Raw genomic sequence first — 26,003 nt, 5'->3', positions numbered from 1 at the left:
CAGGTAATGTGTTGTGGGAGGAGGCTCCACATTGGAAGATCTAATCTAAATAGATGAGTCTTTAGCTAGGGAAAGAGTTCCAAAAGGTGGGGGCAGGCCCTGAAAATTATTGGCGTGGAGCAGTTGTACCCAACCTTTTGACTTCTGTGGACCCCCACTTCATCATTACTGGAACCCGGGCACCCCCACTCAATCATTATTGGAATCTGGGGACCCCTCACTTAGTCATTAGTGACAGCTGGGTACCAAATATGTATTTAATTTTCTAAGCAGTCGCGGACCCCCTGAAAAGGCTTCGCGGACCTCCAGGGGTCCCCGGACCACAGGTTGGGAACCACTGGCGGGGAGCATTGGAGATTCTGAATCGAGGAGTGCATTCTTGCGAGGTAGTCCTCCTACAGCATTACAGACAATGAGTAGGTCCCTGAGGTTACGAGCACATGCTAAAGTGTAAGGGATTCTAGTTCGAACTTAGTTCTTGCCTCACTAGAAAGCCAGTGTAATGCGGAGGGGTCTAGGAGACATGATAGTATTTTTTCTATCAAGATATGAGTCTCCTAGTGGCAGCAATGAGGCGTTCAATGAATTGAGTAAAGCTGTGGCATACCCTCAGGACTGCATTGCCAAAGTCCAGCCATTAAGATCATGATACATTTTCAGCGATGTGTTAGATGTTTTATATATATTTCGGTTATGCAGTACATCTTTTGTCTTAATAGGTCTCAAATTATTTTATTGATATTATGTTGATAAAGGCCAAAAGTGTCCAGCTATTTCCAGAAAATCATAATGAACATAGAACAAATTAGATTCAAGAGAACAAAAGGTGCAATAGTGGAAGGAATGAAGAGTTGGATACACAAGTAAGTCCATGTAAGGGGAGAGAAGGTGTGCGGAGATGAATGTGGGATGTTCTGATTTCCTAAGATTTGCTCGATAGGTTGTTTGTGAAGGACAAATTGTGCTGGCAGATTCTGGGAGGAATTGTGTGAGTGGTCGCCTAATCCTCAGTTTTGGAATTCTGAGATTAGTATCTTTTTGTGCCTTAGAATTTGAGTCTCACCAAGACTATTAATTGTTTAGTTAGGTATGCAATAGCAGAGCTGTATAGTTTTGTAACCGAGCCCAGCAGTGTTGAATTTTATTGTGCAGTGGGCTTTCATGTGTTTGTGACATTGAAAGTAATGGGATACCATTGTTTAGTTTCTTGTCATGACAGCTGCTGTAGACGGCAGGTTCTCTTTAAGAATGATCAGGTTTTAAGATGGCATGTTTAATTGAATGCATCACAGATCTGTAGTCCGTAGGAGGGATGAAATCTTTGAGATTTGTGATAATCTTCAACTGTAACTTTGCTCATTTAATCTATTTCCTCTGAGGTTAAGGTTTAGGTGTTAGTCCAGGACTAAACCTAGAGATTTTGACTATAGATGTGGTGGATGTTTGGTATATGGTTTCGACTGCAGTTTCTGGCCATCCAGGATTTAATCTAGAAGAGGCAAGTTCTGGGGTGCTTGATGTCCTTAGGTGTTGTCTTTGTTCACCTATGGATAATGACTCCTTGATCTCCATCAGAATTCTCATTGCCACCATAAACAAATCAAATAGCATTGTGTGCTTCCCTTCTACTGTCAATGCTAAGGCTGCTAAGAGATCCAAAAGCTTGAGGAGATACATGTTTCCCTCTTTAAGTACACAGAAAATGTTCAGTTTTTTTATGTGTGTGTTCGTTGCTTTATCCTGTGCAGTATTCTGATTGATGCATCACCTGGAAATTATTTGTGACATTTTTGGACAGTTGAGTGACGATACATATAGTTTTGCCTTAGAAAAGGTGTTGGCTTTTTGAATGGTAGTTAATGATCAAATCAGAGTTTGTGTTTACTTTCTTTTGTATTGTTGTTAGTTGGAAGGCATTATAAAGAAAACGTACCATGGCGGGAGCAAGTTATATTTCCATTTATAGATAAATATGCTGAAAGGAGCTTTTATGGTACTGGCTGGAATTACCTCATCAACCTAGACTGTTAGTTTAATGTTGTTCTAGGATTTTAAGTAGTTTCATATATTGAGAGGAACCTACACCAATCCAACATTTTTATAGAAGGCAAGATGTGATGATGGATGGCACTTTAGAGATTGTCATTGGGGATTATGTTTTTTAATAAAATGCCGAAATTCCATAAATTGTTTAAAGGAGCATAGTTTGTTGAGAGGAAGCCACATGAACAAGAGTATTATTGTGGTTTTGCACTATGGGTCTGATTTTGAAAATGCTAGCCTTCCGTAGGATTGTTAGAGCGCCAAGCACCTTGGGCCAGATGTAGCAATATTGCAAATTGCGAGTTGCAATTTGCGAGTCCAAGCGACTCGCAAATTGCAACTCGCAATTTGCAATGCAGAACGGTGTCTCAGACACCGTCTGCGAGTCGCTATGGGGTCGCAAAGACCCACCTCATTAATATTAATGAGGTGGGTCGCAAATTGTGGCCCCATAGCGACTATGGGCACTCGCTAACATGGAGGCCTGCTGTAGTCAGCAGACCTCCATGTTCGTGACTGCTTTATCAATAAAGCAGTTTTTCTTTTTTAAGTGTAACCCGTTTTCCTTAAAGGAAAACGAGCTGCACTTAAAAAAAAAAATCTGAAACCTTTAGTTTCGGAATTTTTTCAGGGTAGGTAGTGGTCCCTTGGACCACTGCCTGCCCTGAAAAAATATTTTGTGGTCCATTCACAAAGGGGAAGGGGTCCCATGGGGACCCCTTCCAATTTGCGAGTGGGTTACCATCCACTTCAAGTGGATGGTAACTGCGACTCCATTTGCGACCGCATACGCGGTCGCAAATGGAATTGCATACCACTGCGAATCGCAAATAGGAAGGGAACACCCCTTCCTATTTGCGATTCAGAAATGCATTTTGCGAGTCGGTCCCAACTCGCAAAATGCATTTCTGCACAGGAAACTCCGGTTTGCGACTCGCAAACAGTTTCCTGCATCTGGCCCCAGGTCCTCTCTTCAGTATGGGTTTTTAGATTTACTAGCAGATCTCCTTTCCTGAAATGTTGAATGAACAAAGCATTGCTCTTGTGCATTGACATTTTAAAGCAGATGTTGCTAGACTGTATACCAAACAGAGGATGGTATTTTGTAGCCTTTCACTGTTGGGTTCATAAATCTGTTTTGAACTTGATAGTTGCAAGCATGAGCAGTCACTTTTTTAAAGGTCTTCATTATTTTATGATCCGCTTGTCTTGTTTCATCCATTGGGAAAGTGAGTCAGAAGGGGAGGAGATGAGTAGGGGAGTTTACTTCTATTATGGGTTTGTGATTAGGCCTGTGCTACCTGAGATGATTTTTTTTGCATAGTGTGTCTGTTTCTTTCTGGTACCAATTGTTGATTCCCCAGTTAATTACTGAGACTTTATGGGAAAAAGCTATCCTTTGCGGAGTTTGTTTCCTGTTTTTTGAGGATACATTTATACTATGGAAAAATAATGAGCAGATGAGGCCTGTTTGAGTGCGGAAAATAATTTTTAAGCAGATGATTCCTAAATGTCCTTTTCTTCTCTATCTCTTGCTTTTCATGCTAATATTCCTGCTTACTTGGCTCCAGTTAATACTCGGAAGGCCTCTCATTTAGTTTCTTATGTTTAATTCTAAAAAGAGTGTTTACATTTTCCTGCCTCTGCCTTTTTTTATGCTTACCTTCCTTTTTAGATTTTGCCTGAACATGGCTTGAGCAGCGCTTAGGAAATCTCTTGTACACAACAACAAAAAAACTTAAAACGGTCTCTTAAAGCCCATCCGTAACTTGTTATTGGCTGGCTCTGATGTCACTCTTATCTCCTTGATACTTATTGGTCAGAGCCTCCCCACCTCTGCTTCTTCCTTGATCTTTGTGTGCATCTCCGCTGTGGAGCAAGGAACAAGTACAGCTTCCTAGCTGCGGCCAGTATCCTTTCACAATTTTGACACATATGGAACAGCTGCATGGGCTGCTGTGCAACATTGCTTAAAGGGGTAAAAATGGAATGTGACTTGGCCAGCGCGGGCCGCGTCACTTTTTAAATTTTTTTTTTTTTTTTTTTTTTTTATTTTGGACAGAAGCTCGTGTTGCTGTGCAACATGTGCAAAAAAATGACAAAGCCAATGGTTCTTGCAGAGGCAAAACATATTGGCTTTGCTACTGCTTGTTCTTAATCTGGTAATTTTTGTTTTGCTTTGGAATCTTCTCGGACTCTCTCACCGAATGCTTAGATTGGTTATTATAGTTTCAGTCTCTTTTCCTAATGTTAACTGTAATGTCCACATTCCATTTTCCTAGGGTCAGCATGATCCCAAGACCCACTCTTTAGATTGGGTATGATCCCCACCCCTCTCTAAGTTTAGTTTTGTGATCAGCTTCCTCCACTCTTACATTGGTCATGGTAACACATTTGTTCATGCTAGTCCACTCTGATTGTTCGTAATGTCACTATCCAAGCCTTGTTAGTTTTTATGATCGCTCATCCCTTTTCCATCACTAGGGTTTTAATGATCTCCGGTCTGCTCCTTGGAATCAGGCCCATTGCCAGAAGTGTATGCTTTGGGAGGGCATGGCCCCTGGTAACAACATGATCATAATAGGTGAATATGAAAAATGTACCCACCAATTACGTTAGATGGTCTCTAAAGGAATAGTATTGCAGTGTAGAATAGTGGTAACCAAATCTAGCAATATTTTATTTTGTATTGCCATCGATCCTGTGGAAAACAGTCAGAGATGGTGAACATTCCTGACTTGTAGTTCAGATCTAAGGGAAGATATTCCAGAGAGTTAAGGTGTGTACTTGAGATGTTGGTGCCCGATGGTAACCGTCTCTAAACATAGTAACATAGTTAAGGTGACCTGTGTGCAGAGATGCATGTGTAACTTGCAGGCTGTAGGTTCCAAAACAGTGCCATTGACACATTTTTGTAGGCTGATTTGATTTCTGAAAAAAGCTGTATGTTATCTGAAAGTCATGTTTAAAATCTTTAGTTTGGACAGATGTTGCGTCCTTTTTAGTGTAGCTAAATTACGTAATCCCACACCGGTATTCATAATTTACCATGCTAATTTTTAACTCTCCCACTCTGACCACAACCAGAAGTCCAGATGCTACTCTGCATGATATAAAATAACATCTTATCACAAACCAGCTGTTAAAGCAGTTGTCCTAAAAATTCACAGTGTAAAAACCATAGAACATACTGAATAGGCAAATTGGCAGTTAGCCTAGAATATCATAATTTACAACACAAGTCTCTATGCTGCATGCCTTTACCTCATGGGCATTAATACACTTTGACCTTTACAATGCTTTGTAATACAATGTAGGGCTTTACAACACATGCAGTGAAAAGTGAGTGACAGTAAGAGAGATGTTTTGAGGTAGCCCACCAGTTAACTCATTTTACCACTACCCCCCTGAAGCCTAAAAATCCCTAACCTCCCTTACTACTTGCCAACTGCAAGCCCTAAAAAAACTCTTACCTACCTTTACTTATCCATCTCTTAGCCCTTAAATTACCTAATAATTGTAAATATATATGTTAAATAAAAAAATGCTTACTTCTGTAGTAGAGTGCAGTGAGTTGAAGTACCAAAAAGGGACATGCTGGGTACATACCTGTGGGGTAACGTGCTGGGGGTTAAAGACTATGGGGTAATGACTGCATACCGTTTGCCATACATAAGGAAATTCATATGGATGTCTTCTTTTGAGTTATGTGCACAGGATTTGGTTTGTTGGGTACTGAATTAACTAAGGCACCATTTGGGTTCTAAAATGGGGACATATGTTAAAGCACTGAAATAACGTGTTGTTTGAATACCATTACTGCCATAAATATTGGGGATTCAATAGCGATAAGGGTGTTTCTACCCGCCGGCCCAGCGGCGAACAGGGCCTTAACATTGATGCTGGTTCATAATTGAGCCGGTGGCAATGTGGTGGTGCGTCTGGTGCGACAGCACCCGTCCTGCTTTTCACTGCCCGTAATTCGGCCAGTGAAATGTGCGACAGGGCTGTCCATAGGGGCCCCTGCACTGCCCATACCAAGTGCATAGGCAGTGCAGGGGCCCCCATGGGGTCCCCGGCACCCCCTTTCCGCCAGCCTTTGCATGTTGGGGCTACCGCCATGCATAAGCTAGCAGAACAGGGACTCATAATTGCCAGGGCAGTGCTGCCCTAGAGGTCTGAGCACCACCAGGCTGTCGGCAACCTGGCAGTGCCGGCGGCCAGACCATGGCAGCTCCGCCAAGGTCCTAATAGGATGGTCGGACCATCCCTTTCAGCGGCAATCCGAGTGCCACCGCAAGTCTGGTGGTCCATGTACCGCCAGACTAGAAATGAGGGCCAAAGTCTGCAGGGAGCACAGGATAATGTTTAAACGACAAAGAAACGGACAGGGAGATTAATGGTCCAGTGTACAATCTCCCAATATAGTTAATCACAAGAACATAACGTACATTGTTCCAAGAGAGAGAAGCAGGGAAACCTAAATCTTTAGGAGCAAGAGCCCTCACACATCCCAATGGATGTCATGCTTCATCATCGGGAATGCTCCTCGTCAGACCGACCCTGCAATGTCTGACGGGCTCCCCGAAAGGGGGCTCTTTGCCGGAGTTCTTTAGTAGTGACTGCCGTAAAAGAATATACTGTGGACAATGCCTATCTGCAGACACTAAATAAACAGGAGAGGGAAAATCTAAAATTGCCTCTAAACCTCAAACAACATCAGCAATTTATTCAGCTAGTATAAGGTGTAGGCCAAGGTTAAAAACAAGTTGAAAGTGACGTTTGAGGAATCATGCTCAGTCACTTTCTGAAAAAATGGGAGGCCGGAAATTATCATAGAACCTCTAATCATGGGTCAACATGTTTTGCGTCTAGTGGTCCAGCCGGGTCCATTGACGCTTCATCAGGACCTAAATACAACTTCTCCTATAACATCTATTACGGCAGTCACTACTAAAGAACTCCGGCAAAGAGCCCCCTTTCGGGGATCCCGTCAGACATTGCAGTGCCGGTCTGATGAGGAGCATTCCCGATGATGAAGCATGACATCCGTTGGGATGTGTGAGGGCTCTTGCCCTTAAAGATTTAGGTTTCCCTGCTTCTCTCTTGGAACAGTGTACTTTGTTTTTGTGATTAGCACAGGATAATGCCCAGTTCACAGGCAAAGGATTGGGTGCTTTAGGAGGTACATAGAGATGATCAGATAAGGACACACACGGATGTACAAGGCGAGCACATCTTGGGTACAGTTTGGGAAACCTGTTGATGTGCCCAAGTGCATGCTTTTCATCTTCTTAACTGAAATTGTCTGGTCAGTAGCATTTTGCAAGAAGGTTAAATATCCTTCAAAGCTATTTCTCTGGTTATACAAATCTTATAAATCTTGTAAAGAGGGCCACCAACAACTTCCTGGAAGAGAGAGTACAGGGAAGCCACAAACTGCTGCATAGATATTTTGAAATCAGTCTCATTTTTGCAAGGCTTAATGGATTTTTTATGAGAGAAGATGGCTGCTTCAAAAAACAACCAACAGCTTGTAAATACAGTGGTTTATAAAGGACAGGCCGCTCCTCAACCCAGCGCGTGGTTGTGTTATAAATGAAACTTTAATGGCAGAGTACACTTCTGAATGAAATACCTTTTCATTGGTGAGCAGGACTGAATGTACATAAATTCAAAGCAACCACTGATATATACAAATGGCAATGGGAGTGAGACTTGATTCAAATAAATGCGTCATGCTGGAACGGGAAAATGAAAGCCTTTGTGGCAGAGTACCAGTCATTTAAGAGTGACGGTAAAGTTAAAGGCACCTAGCAACAGTAGAATTGTATTGGTGTCATTCTCCGTTACTTTGGGCATTTTTGTGTTTGGTTAAAAATATTTCCCCAAATATCGGATTGTTAGGAAGAAAACGTATCCCGTCTTTTTTATCCATTGGTTTGACACCCCTGAATCATGTCTATTTCTGGAGGATAAAAATTAGACATGGGATAACCATTTAAGCACTCGGTCAACACTTGCACGCATAACTTGTGTATCTTCTTTACCCGCACCATGTTTTCTGTAGAGGGCATTTTTGCTTTAAGTACTGTAAAGTCAGGAGAATAAAATCAAATGTTTTAAGGTCGGATTTTTTTTTTATACTGTTAATGTGTTTGTTTTTAAATTATTAGTTTTTAGAATAGTGCGCATTATTTGAAGTGATTTGGAGTATTTGTTTCTGCTTGGAATAGTTTTGGACCGCACCGTGAATTTTTTGTGTTTTGGTTGAATGTTAACAATTACAAATAACTCTACAAAAACATCTCCAACACCTCTCAGTTAAAAGCCAGTTTTCCTTGCCCACGTTTTGGACCAAGATAACTCAAGAAAACAGACTTAATTACAGTATCAGACTGTACTCTCCTTGAAGAATAACAACAATTAATTACCCTCTTTTGATTTTGACTTGGCTTTCTCCAAACAGCAATCAGTGTTGCAGGCACCACTATACAATAAACACGACCCCCATCTAGTTAAAAATATATATATATATTTTCATTTGGGGTTGGTGATGGCCAGGCCTGGCTATATGGCCTCGCTTGGGGCAGAAACCCGTTTCCCCACCCTCTTTATGGGGTTGTCTTCCTAGTTTCCCATGGCGCTCCGCGCCCTGGTCCCGGGTTGGGTGGGTAATAATAGACACAAACCCGTCCCCTTGGGCCGATGCGTCAGACCTGGCCTTGGAGAACATTGACGCACATTAGACCTGTCTCGTGCCCGCATTGACTCTCCGATGGCGCGGTTTCCGGAGCTGCCCGCACGTGCCTTTCGCTGAGATATCTCTGGATCTGATCCCCCTGGAGCGCCGCTGATTAGAGCACTTTTCCCGTTCTCTGTGCACCGGTATTTCTTCCATTAAAAGCTTTTCTCTGGTGGCTTGTCGAACATCTAATGGGCGAGACTACTGTGCCCATGTGCGGAGGAGGCGGCTATGGCGCAGCCTTGTTTAACATGCTTCTGATGTGACACTTCCGCTCCCCTGCCTGAAAACGCGTTTCCTTTTAGGAGGTTGAGTTTAGCTTTAGCATGGTGCCCGGGTATTTTTTAGAGTCTGAACTGTTGGTTCTGCGTGACTTAGCACTGAAAATATTAGTCTTGTCAATCATGCACCAAAAGTCATGCTAGAATATGATAAAGTACCTTGAATTTTTTTGTGTAATGTTTAACACACCTTAGTGTTTCACCGTAGTACACCAGGCTATATCTCCCACATTGAGAAATATCTTATCAAAACAGAGAGCTTTAAAACATGATATGCACCCCGCAGGTGGTCTAGATTGGTTTTAATGATAGAGCGACGTTATAGCCTGTTAAATGAAACAGGAGATTTTTTGGTCAGCACACATCATGAACTCATGTATTTGAAGGTGCTTTCGTATGTGATAATGAACACAAAGAAGGTTTGGTGAAATAGTATTTGGCTACGATCGCACAATCTGGTCTAGCAGCGAAGCCGAGAGCGATCCCGGACTTTCCACTTTAAATCTGTATAATTCAGCCGCTATCTGGGTATCTCTTACAGAAAAAAAGTTCACTTGCAAAATTATCGGATAACCCAATTATAGCTTGTGTGAAAAAAAGGATTCACATTTTATTTTTGGCAGTTTCAACAGGTGCACACTTTGCCCCAAGACATTAAAGCCCTTCACAAAAGACAATTTTTTTATTTTTTTTTCCCGGCACAGGAGGTTTCCCGAATTCAAAACTAGTTCCCCATGTTGCATGGTTGGCAGCTGCAGCCACAAGGCCACGTTGCCTCCAGTGAAACCTCGACTTGATGATCTAAGAGGACCTCGAGCTGGACCCAAAGCGAGGCATCTTGTTCCAGCCTCGACCAAGCTTTCAGTGGCTCGCCCAGCAGTAGTTCTAGGCCTTCTGCTCCTGTGAGCAAGCATCTCAACGTGGGAGCAATAACAGAAGTCAAGGGCAGCAGATTAACTTCCGTGCACTTCACTGTATTCAATTGTTTTGTTTAATGCATACAGCTTACTAAACACTCCAATTGACACCCAATTCCTGTGCCTTTGACCTGCGCGGAGGACAAAGGCTCCTTCATCATTCACAGACCTAGTGCCCTTCATTATTCCTTTCCAATCTCAATTCTTCACCCTCTTTCTCATTAATTTGATACACATTTCTTACTTTCTTGGTTCGCTTCTTTGCAACTATCTTTTTCTTTCTTAGTTGCTTCCTCATTTGTTATCCACCCTTTCTGCTTTGGGTCCATTATCCTTTCTCCTGTTAGCTTTCTTTCTCTCCCGAATTTCCGCTTTCTTGTTTACCCCGTGTCCTCGTTTCCTTTCACTATCTTTTATTTCAGACTCTACTGTTCTCACATTTTCCTTCTTTCCTCTTGCTCTCATTTACATCCCTTATCTCGTTTTCTTCCTTTAACTAACAGTCTCTACTTTACATCGCCCCAGACCCAGGTGCTTACTCTGCCCCTTGATTTGTCGGGATAAATGCTGTGTACACCCTCTCTCGCCTTCCGTTCTGTCCCTTGCTTCCTCTCCCTTTTACCTCTTCACTGTTCTTTAGTTCCTTTTTCTTTTCATTCTCTTCCCATATATATCCTTTCTCTTGCAGTTGTTCCCTCTCTTCAAATCATTTGCTCCAGTGGTGCTAGCTTCTCCTCTGCCTTCTCTCCTCTGCTGCCAGTCTCTTTCCAATGCCTTGTCTTGTTTTTTTTCTTCTTTACTTCCATTTACTCGTCTGCTTTCCTCCTGCCCCTGCAAGTTGCACTCCTTTATCCACTTTGCAACCTGTAGCCGTTTCATACTTTTACTTGGTCCACTTTCTCCTGCGCTCGTTCCCCTTTGCTGTCCATCTCTCTCCTTGGGTTCTCACGCATTTTCTTCCTGTCTCCTTTCTCTTCTTTGCCTCCACTGCCTCTCTACCTTGCTTCCTCGCTTACATGCTTTTTTCTTTCTCTCTACTCAGTGTCTTCTTTTCTTCCTCTACTCAGTGTCTCCGTTTCTTTAATTCCTCTTACTTTTGTTTCCTTTCACCTCCCCCTGTTTGACTTCTCCGTCTCGCTGACCTGGGCCTCCGCTCTCGCCTTTGCTTCATGCTTCCTTGGTTTCTCCTTTGCTTCCACCGCGTTTCTTCTGTGCTTCACCTGCCCTTTCCTTCACTGTCTCCTTTGTTTCCCCTCTCTTCGCTTCCATCGCGTCTCTCCAGTGCTTCCTCCCTCTCCTTTGCTTTCCTCGTGCTTCTCGCCTTTCTTTCTCCGTTGTCTCGCGCACTCGAAAGCTGTCGCTTGTGCTCAGCACAGAAACAATTAAACGGTCTAAGGCTCTGTTTAATCGCGCGCCTCCCGCGAGAGCTCCCTCTGCAGCAATCAGTGCCTAATCCGCCAGCACTGCTGACAGGCGCAGCCCCTCGTGTCCTTAGCAGGAGTGTCCCGCTCCAGTGCTGCCTACTCGGGCCCCTCGGCGGGGTCCAAATCCCAGCATGCTCGGGTTGAGTGCTCTGCTCGCGTATGGTGGAAAGGATTTTACCATTGTCTCTGTATAATCCGGATTTATTTGCCCTCGTTTTACTTTGAGGGTGATTCCCCCGCTCGATTTAGAACATTATGCAAATGGTGTAATTATTAAGGGAAAAAACAAAAGCTAGAGGGACTGGTTGATGCTACAGAGGCTCTGGGGCTAAGAGGAGGCGCCTGGAAGCCCACAGCACAGTGAGATGGTACGACGGAGCTGCCCACGAGTCCTTCACGCTCTCTGGGCATGTGAGTAAATGTAATATCGATTTATCATACAGAACACAGCAGACCAAATTGTCTCCTGCTCTGAAATAATAGGTGTTATTACTGCCCAAATCAATTGTACCCATTATATCGACCTGGGAAAACTGGATCGCTGAGTCAACCCCGCAGGGATTTGAACACGTGAATGCACTTTGGACACAGATATAGCCTCTAGACGCCCAAACTACTGTAGTATTTTAATAGTTGATAGATCTTTTACTTACATTTAATGTGTTAGTTGTTGATCAGGTTTGTGACAAATGCTGGTTAGAGGGTGACTAAACGTGCTCCCTCTTTTAAGGACTGGTCCGTGAGACGATTGTCAGGACCAAAATGTCAGTACCTTCCTCAGCTGGTTTAGTGTTCCTTGGTGATATTCTGTAAGATTTATTTCTGATGATGTCCTTTGGTGTCTGTCTTTGGACTCAGTGGAGAGGCAAGTAAGAACCTGTCCTGTTTTTTTCTTCAGGGTTGTTTTGTTGTCAGTTTTGAGAGGGCTTCTGCTCAGTTGTTACAGTGCAATAACTTTTCCTGATTTTGAAGGTTGGTCGTTTTTCTCCAATTGCCAGAGTTTGTTGAGAGCTGCATTGTGACTGTTTGTGTTTAGTGCTTGAGAGGGGGTTTAGAAAAGGGCCATGGGAAGGTTTGGAACTATTTGTTTGGTGACAAAGTACCGTTTTTTTTGTTTTGTTTTTTAAAGGAGTGATTCTGTGTGTTGAGGTGGCTAGAAGGAATTCTTTGGAAGTCCATTTTTATTGTGCAAAGTAAGACGAGCTAGCTGTCTCCACGTTCATTCGGCTTTCTGGAGTTTGTTTTTGATATTAGTGAGTTTTTGATATGTTAGTCCGATTTTGGCATGAAAGGTGCTTGAAGAGAGGGGTAGGCAAGCCTGTCGGTTGATGGATATCTTTTTTTGAGACTGTATAATGGGTCACTCTGAGAAGGTCTGTGTGTTACGAACAGAATCTATTGTGGAGGCTGGAGTGAGAACGTGAGTAAGGGATCTACTGTGGTGCGTGATGGTGCTGTATTGCTGATCAGTGAGGATTATGAATGGATGATCTTGTGTGGACGGGTGCTGTAGTCTGTTTACTCTCTGCACACGTTATTCTTTTTGTTTTCACTATGAAATGGAAATGAGTGCTTTTGTTTGACATTGTGGCAGAATGGCTCTGAGATAGCCTTGTCAGGACCACTTAAAAACCTGGTCCAAAAAGGGTGTCCCAGTGGGAAGAACCTAATTATTTGCAAGTTAAATTATTCCGATCCTTTAAATTCACCCAGTTCTTGCTGCAGCCAGTGAATCTGAAATGAGGCCTGGGTATTATTTTTCTGATCTTCCTGCACTGCTTGGCCCATAAGCAGCTGTGCTGTTCAAGGGCAGGAGCAGAATGCTTAAGGGGCTTCATGTCAACGGCCAGCTTGAAGGCAGCCACCTGTTGGAAGTGGGCCTAAGCTTTCAGAAACCAAGAAGGTGTTTCTGAACAGGATTGAAAAGGAAATGACTCTAGGTGGACTAGAATGGTGAACAGTGGGTAGGCAAGGGGTTAGTAGGAGAGGGGAGCTGAGTAGAGAGCAGCATGGAAGACATTGAAATGGAACGGATGTTGAGAAGATGGGAGTGAGCCATGGGTGAGGAGGAACAGTTCAGAGATGGCAATCGATGAGGAGAAGTAGCGAAGGGAGCAGAAAGATAGATACATTGTGGCACGAAGGAGTACTAAGGAACTTAGGATGAGCAGACTGTGTGAAGAAGCTCAAGATCAGCAGAGGGTAAGAATCATCAGACTAGGGATTTACATTGAGCAATGGTCAGAAGATGATGAGCAGCAACCCTGTGTTTGCAGGGGGATGAATTATTGGCCCTGTGGGCGAGAGGGAGTGATGTCTGTCTTACTGGCTAGGTTGCAAGCTGCCAAGATATTGAATTCGAATTCCCTTCCACGCATTTGACCACATTTTAGGGTCCTGTGTAGGTCCACATGCTTCCATTATGGGCATTCTGTAGAGAATTAATTTTGAAGTGTTTGTTCCTAACCTCACGCATTGCCCACTCTTCCTTACTCCGAGAAGCAGAGTTTTAAGTGAGCTGCTTCAAATGGTTCCCTTTCAGGCCCTAAATTCATGTCCTTAATTTTAACAGATAAAGCAATGATCGATTTCTCAACAATGATTGTAAAGATCCTCGAGATGCTCCATATTAGTGATGCACTTCTTGTTTTTATTTCCTGTGTTTTACTTTTATGTTGCATAAGCTAATAGTGCATGCCTTTTCCAGTTTTCCAGTTCTTGAATTTCTTAAGTTTTTGAATGCAGCATATGACTATTGAATAGCATACTGTAGCCCAAGTCTCCACTGGGTGCCGGATTGAGTTTCATTTGTGGATAGGTATTTATATTGAGGCATGATTGAGAGCTCTGGAGCTGAGGCTAAAGGAAGTGCAAGTTTCATACAATGTCTGTTGGCTATAAAGTGTTCAGACTATGTGCACATCCACTTCTTGGTCTCTCTGCAGAGTGCACGGTGCAATTTCACATATGTGCTGGCTGTAATTGTGATTCGATGATAGTGTTTTAAAGAGGCACACCGTTATCAAAACATTAACAGCACCATAGGAACAAGTACTGGAAAAAACAATAGGTCTGTCTTGTTTTAGGCGTATACCTTTGGGTGCGTGACCTTTTATGCAATAATGGAAATACTGGTCAGGAGGCATGCTGTATGAAACACAAAACTTTAATTGACATGTTTTCAGCCATGCCCTTAAATACACAGGCCAAACCCCTTGGAAAAGGTTCCTGTTATACGTCTTTGGTCATGCCCCTTTTAGCAACCCCCCCCCAACTTTAGAATCGCACTTAAAGCACTGAAGACCACTCCCTAATAGTCACAAAGTGTTTGACCACGCACTTTCCCTGGCCCGAGCAAATAACGATACCTTGCCTTACCTCGCTTAACTGATAATTGTACAAATGTGCCTTTGTAATCCTCCTCCACTCAAACTCAGGGGCGAAATGCGGACTGCATTTGTGCTAATCAAAAGGTAAATAAACGATAATTAAGTTGAGATTGTAAAGGAATGCAAGAAGAGACTCCAGTTACATTTCTGGTTTACATAGTTAATCAAGACAAAACGTACAAGTCTGTCTCTCTAATTATTGCCATTTATAGAGAAACCTAAAATTCACTGCTTCTTCTTGCACCGCTACACCATCTTTCTATTTCCTCTCTGTCTTTCACATGATGGATATATTTCCTAATTGCTATTTGCAGATCTCCACTGACCTCTGACAGTAGGGCCTACACTTCATAAATACCCCCTGTAATATACAATAAGGGAGCGAAAGGCTGTTTGAAGAGTGGAGCTGAATAGAGACAGATCCCACGCATACCAGTCAATTTATCCTGTTGTTTTCACATTGCAATAGCAATGAAGTGTTATTTTTAGACATGCAGTATATTCCAAGCCCATCCATTGGACACAGCCAAAGGTTCCAACCTCCGTTCTCCGTATTGCATGTCTGCATAGCTTTTTCAGGTCAAAAAGTGAATTTCTGATGAAGACTTTGGGTCAGCTTGCAGTCATTAACAGTGGCAGAAACATCTCTTTCCCTTCTAAATCTTCAGAAACAGATGTTTCCTTACATTTTGTTTGTCTTTGTACATTTTGAATTTCTTTAAAGTCAGGTTTTAAAAAAGATAGATTTATTTCTGCCCCTTTTCAGTCTGCATCTGTATTCCAGATGGGATCCCGATATTGTTCTTTAAGTGCTTTTTAATCTGCATCCTCCACCCATGACATCTACGTAGCTTGCTTAGACCAGCTCTCCATATGCTTGCACCTAACTTAACACAATAGATGTCATTGAGAACATACGTCAATGTTGCACTCTTTGTTTTGTATTGCCAATAGATTAAGATAGCTAAAGTGACTGGTTATAGAAACTGGAGCAGCTGGCAGAGCTTCGATGTGCCTTTCATCCTTGCAGCACTTACTCCAGTGCCTTGTCTCAGGCATCCTTCGGACTCCACTCATAATGGTTGTTAATCTGCATCCGTGAATAACTAAGCAAAGTATTATTCGTATAGTAAAAAAATTAGTTGAGACACGTTCTCCCTCCGCTTCCCACTACTACCTGCTGGTGTCTGGTCCACTGGTACCTCCAGACTTTGTCTCATGGGTTTTTGTGATGTGCAGTAAATCCAGCAATGTTAGCAAACCAGACGCAGGTCTGGTCACAGTTCACTTTTGTTGCGGATCCTATATCTGTACCCTATACACATTTACACTTAGTGTTAGTTAGCTGTGAAGCAATAAAGCACTGTTGAGCAGAGAGGAAGGGACAACTCAGGATTGTGTACAAGTGAGAAGAGCTTCTGTGCTGACCTGTCCACGCCCCTTGAGGTGCATGATGATCTTTGGTGTGGATGAGAGCTCTCTTGAGGAGAACTCCAGCTGCTGTGTGGAAAAAAGTGACAGGTCCGGTCTAATCTGTGGTGGGTCGTGTACTCCCTTTTCAGATCACTCCCTATTTTGCTCTCACAGGCACACAAACACACAGTTCTCCTTTTTTTGTGTTTGCCCCTTCAGGTATGTGTGTATACAGTGCAAATACCGCGTCCCCATACACCAGTGCAATTATACGTTTTGTGTGCTTTACAAAACTTGGACTAATGCTTTGTTCTCTGAATTAACGCACTGTCGCAAAATCCCTTGTTAAAGTGTCATTTCCATGCCCAGCCATGTTTGTCACCATTTTTCTTACATTAACTGCTTCCTATACCTTCCTTTTTTTTTTTTTTTTTTACAAATCTGGTTCCCGTATGTGAATCACATTTGCTTAAGTGAACCAATCTAAGACCACTTCCCAGAATGCATTAGGGGTTTCCCATGAAAGACAATGACTAGATAGCATAGAGACATGTGTGGACTCTAGATGCAGCTGACAACTGACGCCCTGTGTGATCTCTGGCGAGTTCTGTATGCCCCTGCACACCCATAACCTTACCTTTGGCTTGCAATCGAGCCGTTAGAGGACAACCTATGGGGTTGTATAAGTGGTATCGTAGATGTAGGCCGTCCTACAAGACTCCCGCTCCCTAGATTTACCTGCACGGCTAGCGCCTTCCAGGGCTCTTAACTTCAAACCAGGGCTTCATCCATAGCATCGGCTCTCCTGTCTCGGTTCTCCTCGGCCTTTCACGTCATCCCTTAATGTATTGTATTATAAGGACCGGTCTGTAATGGGCGAGTGGCTACAAAGGAGGACCCACCATCTGTGGAAAAAAACAAAAACTTTTGTTAAGTGAAGATGAGCGAAAGGTTGCACCTCTCCCTCTACCATGGCCTGCCCATCACAGCAGCACGCTCAATCTCACATACTCCTCTTGTTAAATCCCGTACTCCTCCTCCTCCTCTCCTTACACTTCCACCCTTCCCTTGGGTTTGTCTCTGCAACCAATGATCGACTCCTGCACATTCATTTCGCTTTTGCTTCGAGTCCTCTTCGTCTCTGTCCTTTCAGCCATTGCTATTCTTCTTTTGCCCTCTCCTTCGCTTGCCTCAAGATCTGTACTTTTTAGCCGCCATCCTTTCTCCCGTCTCTTTCCAGTTTTATCACTCTTGGGGTCTTCGCCATCTTTCTCTCTCTTCTCGGCCTTTCCTGCCTTCCCCTCTCCTTCTGCTCTCCTGACCCTTTCCTTCCTACTCCTAGCTCCCTGTAACTCAGCAATCCCCTTCTTCGGATGCTCTTTGCTGAACCCTTCTACTCTGTATGCGTGACTTAAACGTGCGCTCCTTTCTCTCGGGTCTCACGGGAGTCACTTCTCCTGCTGGTGGTGGTATGTACGCCCTCCTCTTCTTTGCTTGGTGTTCTCTCGCTCTCCGTTTGTAGTTTTATGGAGCGCTTTTCCTGAGCACCAGGTTCCATTACATAAGGGCAGTTTTTTAGTCACGGGCAGTGCTTTAAATTGAAATGTTACCTGCTTGCTCCAGAGAAGTGTCAGTAGTGTCCCATTAAATGTATTGCAAAAATGCTGAAAAGTGCAGGTATTCACTTTCAAATTCAAGAAGTGCAGGTACTCAGTACAGGACAGTACCTGCCCATTGAAAGCACAGGTCACGGAATAAGTACGCGATTTGGCGAGAATCATAGGATGTTGAGCCGAGGCCGGGACTCGAACTTGGTTCCCCTATTCTATGCTAGGCTGCTCATGCCTCTTCGGAGACCTTACAGACTACATGCACGCGCCCCTTCTTTCTTTCATCAAAGCGCTTCGACGCTTCGTCCGGGGTAGTGCGCGCTATATAAATATTCTCATCACAATTATTACTAGCTTCTGGCTTTTATCCTCCTCACTCTTAAACTCCCATTCCTCTGACACTGATATACCTTTGTTGTTTTGTGTGTACGAGTCCGCAGCGCACACGTCCCCAGTCCCCACGCTCCCCCTAACCTTTTGCCCACTCGTCTGGGTATTCTCTTTCTAGGCTTTCTTTTGCTCTGTCTCGCCCAGACGATCTTTGACTGGTTGGCACTCACATGGGTCTGTGTCTCCTACTTAGCTTCTCTTTCACTCTTCCTTTCAGTGCTTTCTCACACAAGCTGCCTCTTTTTACCAGGTTGCCTCTGCGGGGCTCTGGCATGGACGTCATTTAGGGGTCGCCAGGGGTTGCAGCTGCGACCCCTGCCTTGCCCCTTGCGACCCCTGACACTGCTTTGCGATCCCTGACTTCAGAGGCGGCAAATTCAGTACCAGATCGTCCTTGTGGACGTCAGTGGGGGCTCCTCGCTCTTTGTTTTCAAATCAATGTTTGATTACACTAAAGTAATCACAAAATATTTTTCACTATTAGTATAATAAAAATGTGAATATGCCTTCCCATGGCCGGTGAGTTAAGTAAACATGCTTTAAAATATATGTTGTGTGTGTGCTTGCGGGTGAGTGTATTTGTGAGAGTGTGTGTGTAAATGTAAATTCGTGTGTATGACAAAGTATGTGTCTGTGGGTGAAAGTGGAGGTCAAAGGGCGCATGCTGTTACTTCTGTTACCTCTTGCATTTTGATAAATTGACGCCCGTGGGCTCTGGTATCTGGTGCAGTCATGAGTGTTTATTAATTTGTCTTAAATGTTTTGTACTACTTCCGTTAGGTCTTCGGCCGCTTCAGGAGAGGTCTTTGACACACCAGTGGGAGATGGAGGGTTGAAAAAAACAAGGTCTCTCCTGATGTCTCCAAGCTGTCTTATCCTCTACAATATTTTGATTTCTCTCTCGGGTTTCTCGCACTCTAACGGGCACTCCATGTAGCGGCGGGTGGGGGAGGGCTCGAGTTTAGTTACGCCACATGTCTCACTCTATCACCCAGGTGCGTGTGTGATCTCCACCTTTCAAATTCCACTCTCAGATTTCAACTTTCAGCACAGCTTGCACAGGTTCGCTTGCGCGTACTAGTCCAGGCTGTCGCTCATTGCCAGTAAATGGTTTACACTCCATGCCCGCTTACCAGGACTCCTCCGACTTCATCTCCATCCCGGAACGCTGGCTCCCCGAAGCTCGCTCCATTTCCTGCCCTCGGCGCTGAACCCCGCGCTCTCCCGCTGGACGCTGCCGCCGCTGCTCTCTAGAGCGTTTCTCCGAATGCAGAACCCCAGGGGAACCCGGCTCCCCGCCAGTAGGACCGGGTGAGCCCCTAGCCCCCCAGCCGTCCGTGTCCGCACCGCCTCAGAAGCTGGCACCGCCCCCTGGAGAGGACACCGGGTGTGCAGCCCTAACACTGGGAGCAAGGCTGTTAAACGACGAATGCAGCTCCTTAAAGCGAACTATCAGTTCTCCTCACCATCAAACGTCTCCGTAGCGCCCAATCCAGCGTGGCAAGGTGTGCCTGCGCCGAATCAGATCAGCTCGGTGAATGGAAGTAAAGCCCCGCGGCGCTTTCCACGTCTCTGCCTCTCCGGAAACACGCCCCCTGCTAATGACCGCCGGTCCTGCCCGGGAAAACGCAGCCTGGCACGCGTAGTTCCAGCGGTGCCAGTGTGCCCAGGCTTCACTGGTAATCCGTCTCTTATCCCCCGCTCTCGTCGCTTCCCCTGCCCACCCCCGCCCCCGCTTACTACTGTGGAGGGAGAGCGCGCGTGTCGCAGAGCGGAGACAGGATACACGAGCCTGAGTAATCACAGTGCACGGCGGCAGGAGGATAGGTTCCCGCCTCACACCCCGCTACTCCTCTCACCTCACAGCCCTTCTGCCCCCGGGATTGTTGAAGCAGTGAAGTGTTGCACACTCCCGAGCCTAGGGCTCCATGGGGTGCTGGGCTGGAGGCCACGGCTGGCGAGGAAGTTAATGTGGGGGACTCTGCCTGAAAACCTCATCTCGTCAGAGCATCATGTTTCTATTGCACTTCTCTTCCTCTACAGCTTATTGTTTTCAGATGCGTTACTTCAGTTGCTCCGCTTTTTTCTTTATTTTATAAGGAAAATCATTAGCACTGTTTCCTTCACAGCTTATTCTAGTTCACTTTAGACGCTTCTTGATGTGGTGGAAACTGAGCCGCCCCCATTTTCCTACCGCATTTTGACACCTGCCACTCACTTTTTATTTGTGATCCCTAGCCAGATAGACAAAATGCCCCATACACTTCATTTTGAGACCGTGATGGTGGCACAATTTTCAGATTGGGAGTGCTGCTATCAGTGTTACATTATTGAAGGGATTCTTGTAAATCTAACTGTCACGCAAAGAGCAAGTGTAGTAAATGTGTCACGCCCCAGTCACCAGGGGAGTGATAAAGGTGTAGTATGTAGCCAGTCGTGCAATGTGGAGCACACTTTTGCAAATATATTAATAAACCCTGGTGTTGGTGGCACACTGCTGGTTACAGATGCATATTGTTTCATTGAAATTGCTACTAAGTTTGCACAGACATGTAGTTTAACTGATTACAACTATATAGAACACAAACACATAGAATTTCAACAAATAGCTATCGTTTGCTCTTCACCAAGTAATGTCTTGATTTGTTTTGATCGTATTAAAATACTTGTTTCCATCAAAAATATGCTTAATTTCTGCTTACCTAACTGCAGATAATTTTTTGAAATAACGTAGTTTATTTACAAGATTACATTTTGTGTGTTAGAAAAACATTGAAGTACTATATCTTTCCCTTGCTTACTGTACACTAGTAAGATTGTCCCATAATGTAGATTTTCCAAGTAGGTTATGATGGAAAGTCTTCTTTTTATTAAATTCACAAAGAGAGGGATAAAGGGGTATTATGGTCCAGTGTATGTCCCCAAATGAAGCTATAGAAAAATATCAAAACACTGTTCCAGTAAAAAGAAAGGAAAACACAAAAGGGGGTCCTAAATTATAGGAGCAAATAACCTCACACATCCGAAAGGATGTCATGCTTCATCATCGGTACAGCTCCTCATCAGACCGGCGCTGCAATGTCTGACGGGCTCCACCCCAAATGGGGGGGCTCTTTGCCGGAGATCTTTTACAATGATGGTGCCATGACCCCAGAGTTGAGTGGGGGGAGAAAAATATGTAGGAGATCAAAAGAGAAAAAAATAGATAAAATAGGCTCTCACAACCTCCAATGGGTAAATAATTTATTGAACCAGTTGGAAGGTAGGGACCAAGATTAAAAGAAAAACGTGTAGTCAAGCGAGTGAAATAGAAATAATGATCAATCACTCTATTGGAATCTAAGAGTGGAAGGGAGGTTTGGACAATTTTCGAACCAACCCTTTTCGTGGGTCAACATGTTTCGCATCCTAGTGGCCCATATGGGTCCTCGATGCTTCGTCAGGACCAAGATTGACTAACTATATCTCCTAGTCAAGAGGGACTAATGTGTCTTCTTAATCGGAGTACCAGTATTACAGGTAGCTGCAAAAATATGGAACAGGTATCAAATCACTTACATTAGTCAGGTACATATGTTTCCTAACTAGAGCCCTGGAAATGAAACAAATCAATTAATTGTTGAACGGGATAAAGCAAGACATTAAAAAAAGACGTGCTAAAAACGTGAAGTCGTGTAACACAGTGTCCGTGCTGGCAAGTGAAAAAGTGCATGTAGATATATGTAAATAGAGCTTACCACCCGCATTAGGGAAATGTGCTCCATAGGACCACGTGAACCAATGGTCGGGCACAGATGCAAGTCTAAATGAGGAAGCACAACCACATAAACAAGAGAACATTGTGATCACTGCAGATTGTAGTCAGGTTAAGTCTTGTTACACCACATCTAATGAGTTAATGTAGGCATAGACCAATCAGGCTCAAACATTCCGAAAATATTCCAGAAAACAGAGTGCTATTACATACTGTACGGTTGTCCATGGATCATAACATTTAAAAATCACATATCATATACTCTAGAGAGATGTGCTATAAATCCAAGTGATAATGCTATGGGACTGCCGTTTGCAAGTGTGTGTCTCACACGTTGACCGACAAAGACGGGATGAAATGTCTATGCCGGTGATTACAAGTTAGCAGGGGGTATGGGACTCCAAGGTAAGGAAAGCTGCCATGAGACACGGACCCCAAAAGAAAGAGAAAAACCCCAGGGCGTATTCCCAGTGGTGACGCTGCGATAGACGAGATAGATTCAAGGCAGTCAATACCGTAATTCACGGTACGGAGGCTGAGTCGAAGGATAACGGGAGAAACGGTCGCAGCCCATAGAAATTAGAGTTACGATCAGCACTTACTGCAAGTGATGCCGGGACCAGTGTGGGAACCTACCCGGGTCCGCGCGTCCTGAATATTGCACTGGCGTCATAAACCGGGGATAATAAATCCTCCAACCCGGAAGCGAAAGTGAGGGGAGTGGCCTATGCGCGTGAAGTCACGTGGTAGTCACATGACCGTTGTTCACAGAAGGTAGTAAAAATAAACAAAGGGTCGTGTTAACATGCCCTAGAGGGGCATAAAAATAAAAAAGGGGTTATACACGACACAGAATTCTTAGCAAGGCATGATCAGGAATCAGAGCGGTAACAAAGTTCTTATGTCGAATTTAAAGGGCTGATACACCTGTATCTCAATGGTGTTACAGGAAAAGCCAGATTATTACATAGAGACTAGACTGAGCAGGGGAAGGAGATCACCACAGTAAACACGGGGAGTAGACAAGCTGCTAGTTCTCTCTGTGCGAGAGAGAAGTAGTATCTATTGAAAATTGGTAAAGTTAGCTAGTAAAGCTGGTCCACGGGATGTCATCGTTGAGTCCCTGGATATGAGTGCGAAGCTTAAACACCCATCGTTGCTCTAGCTTGAAGAGGGAGTTGGCAGTCCTGTGTGGGTCTATTTGAAGGACCACCCACCACATATCATCTGGGCTGTGTGCAATCTCTAGAAAATGTTGGGACAGTTTAGTAGTAACACAGCCACATCTGATGTTGCTACGATGTTCATTTATCCTGAGTTTCACTGGTCTAGTGGTCATTCCTATATACTGTAGCTCACATGGGAAGGTAATCATGTACACACAATTCTTGGTGTTGCAATTGGTATGTTTATCCAGTCGCCAGATCCCAATATGAAAAAGAGATGTGCTATTCTATGTAGTGGAGGAAAACAAATCTCCAAGCCTTTATTCGCTTTTAAACGTACCACCAATATCAAAGACCTATTGGTTCATACCAGACCTCGCCCAACCGTAGAACAACCCAGTCGACAATCCCTTTGGGGTATCCCTCCAGTGACTGGCCATTTCCCTTGTGGACACTAACGTTTGCACCCTTACTAAACAGTTAAAATCCATTACCTTTGAACATATTGGGATCTGGCAACCAATGGGAGGACTAGAATAACAAGATAGCCGATCACAACGCTATGCACTATAAGATATACCAATCCTGACTGCAAGCAGCCCTCTTTTCGACTGCGAGACGGTCAAGAAAATGATTTAAATGAAGGTAAAATACAACAAACTAAATATATTGCGAGAACAAATGCGAAAAAGTCTTATATTGTGTCCATAGTAGATGAGGAGTAACACTTGAAAGGATGGTTGACAGCGGAATCCAGATGCGGAAATGTTTGGAATGAAGGAACATTCTGAGTAGAAATGGCCTCCGATGATTTAGTTCGGAGTGGACGCTGGAACGTTGGTAGTAACTAAAAGGGTGGGAAAATAAAACAACATTAGTAGAGCAAGAGGTGGGATAATACTCGCCTCCGTGTCTTTAATAAAATTAAGACTTTCCATCATAAACTACTTGGAAAATCTACATTTTATGACAAGACCGGAGGCTCCTATTATGCTTGTTCAAAGCATGTTAATTACTACAGAAGTTGCTGTATCAACAAGTTTACAATAAAATGTGCGAAAAATAAAATCATTTGACCAATCTGCCGATCTTAGAATATCCTCCAAACGAGAACCAGCCCAAAAGGCTTTTGACGCCATAGCTCCTCTAGCCTAATGGGCACCAAATTTAGAGGTATCCATGCCAGCTAATGACATTACCCATTTGACCCAGCGGCCAAGGTGGGAGAAGATACGGTTTGTAAGGTTTTCTGAAGGAGATTAACAGTTGGGAGGTAGACGATGTTCTAAGGTCGGCAGTCTTTTGTTCATAAATCTTCAAACAGTTTCCTACACATAATTTTGGATAATTAGGGAAGAACAGATAGAAAACGGAAGTAATATTGGTTTTAGTACGACGAGACCCATTGAATAAGACACCTGTAGGAGTAAAGTGACGAGCTGAAATATCCAAAGCTTTAACATCAGACAAACGTTTAATAGAAACCAAGCAAAGTAGCATTGTTAGTTTAGCTGAAAGCATTTTTAAGGACAGTAGGTTATTATCCTGCCAGGAGAGGAACATTTGTAAAACAAGGTTTACATCCCATAGAGCTGTATATTTGGGAATGGGAGGGTTAGAGAATTTTCCCCCTTTCAAAAGACGGCAAATGATAGGATGTTCCCTGACGGGTTTGCCGTTTATGAAAGGATGATGGAGGGAGATGGCTGACCTATATAGGTTAATGGTTCTGTACGATTTGCCTACACTAGCCTGTGAGGCAAGGAAATTTGCTATCAAGCTGAGATCTGCTGAAAAGGGATCACCCGCTAGACCAGATGGACCAGGCTGATTTGTAAGCCTTTTCAGTGCCTGGAGACCAGGAATTGTTGATGTAGGTTGAAGCCTCAAGTGAAATTCCTGGATAAGATGAGGAAGACCTGAAACTTTCCAGGCAGATAGTAGAAGGGATTTGTTGATTATGAGGTCATGGGGAAGACCTTGTGGATTGAGAAGGAGAGAAGGAAAGGAGGGTAGAATTACTGGAAAGTCGATTGATAGTTCGAGAAGGGTAGGGTACCACACTTGAGATTGCCAGAACGGAACAACTACTACCACTGTGGCTTTTTGACGTCTGAGATGAGTGAGTACTCTGTTTATCATGATGAAGGGGGGAAAGGCATAGTTTATTGAATGGGGCCACTGTTGCAGAAAGGCGTCGGTCGCTAAAGCTTGAGGATCTGGTCTCCAGCTTAAAAAGTGCGGAAGCTGAGTATTTAGACGGGATGTGAAGAGATCTATGTGGAAAGGACCCCATTTGCGATGAAGAGAATTGAAGACCGAAGAGTGAAGTTTCCAGTCGCTGGAGTCGGAGAGATGACGCGAATACCAATCTGCTACTGAATTGAGGGAACCTGGTAAGTATTCTGTTCGAACCTAAATTTTTAGGTGCAGGCAGAATTCCCAGAAATTTTTGGTTAGTTCTGCTAGTGGTTTGGATTTGGTACTGCCTAAATGGTTGATATATTTGACTGCCGTGAGGTTGTCCATGCGTAGAAGCACAGAACAGTGGACTCTGTTTTTGGTGAAGCTTCTGATCGCAAAGGAGCCTGCAAGCATCTCTAAATAGTTGATGTGCGATGAAGACTCCTGAAGAGACCGTGTGCCTCCAGTCGATATTTGACCACACCTTGCGCCCCAACCTGTTTGGCTTGCATCGGATTCTAAGACCAGATCTGGGGCTGAGGCAAAGATGGTCCTGCCGTTCCAGGCTTCTAAGTGGTCTAGTGACCATTGAAGTTCTGTACGGGATTCTAGATCGAAGGGGATGAAATCTGAATAGGCAAGACCTTTGCGCAGATGACGGATCTTTAATCTCTGCAGAGCCCGATA

General features: G+C 44.0%; 2 protein-coding genes across 4 annotated transcripts in view; one reads left to right on the top strand and one right to left on the bottom strand.

Annotated features, from left to right (window-relative positions):
* Positions 1–20,074, bottom strand: part of LOC138259953 (transmembrane protein 121-like) — a 60,465-nt gene extending 40,391 nt beyond the window's left edge. Inside the window, exons 1-3 of one of the 2 annotated variants that reach the window (XM_069207958.1) lie at positions 19,346–19,896; positions 16,951–17,117; positions 14,789–14,872 (exon numbers count right to left, since the gene is read on the bottom strand). The gene's annotated coding sequence lies outside the window, so the exon portion shown is untranslated. Of the gene's footprint in view, positions 1–14,788; positions 14,873–16,950; positions 17,118–19,345 lie in introns of both variants that reach the window. The other variant, XM_069207957.1, reaches the window with a different exon arrangement.
* The window catches only part of MRPL11 (mitochondrial ribosomal protein L11), a 656,778-nt gene that overhangs the window by 153,602 nt on the left and 477,173 nt on the right, over positions 1–26,003 (top strand). The gene's annotated exons all lie outside the window — the stretch shown is intronic.

Source organism: Pleurodeles waltl, chromosome 9, assembly GCF_031143425.1.
Source record: "Pleurodeles waltl isolate 20211129_DDA chromosome 9, aPleWal1.hap1.20221129, whole genome shotgun sequence".
NCBI classification, from domain to species: Eukaryota; Metazoa; Chordata; class Amphibia; order Caudata; family Salamandridae; genus Pleurodeles; species Pleurodeles waltl.
Note: the sequence above shows the minus strand (reverse complement) of the source record. Positions and strands in the feature narration are given on the sequence as shown.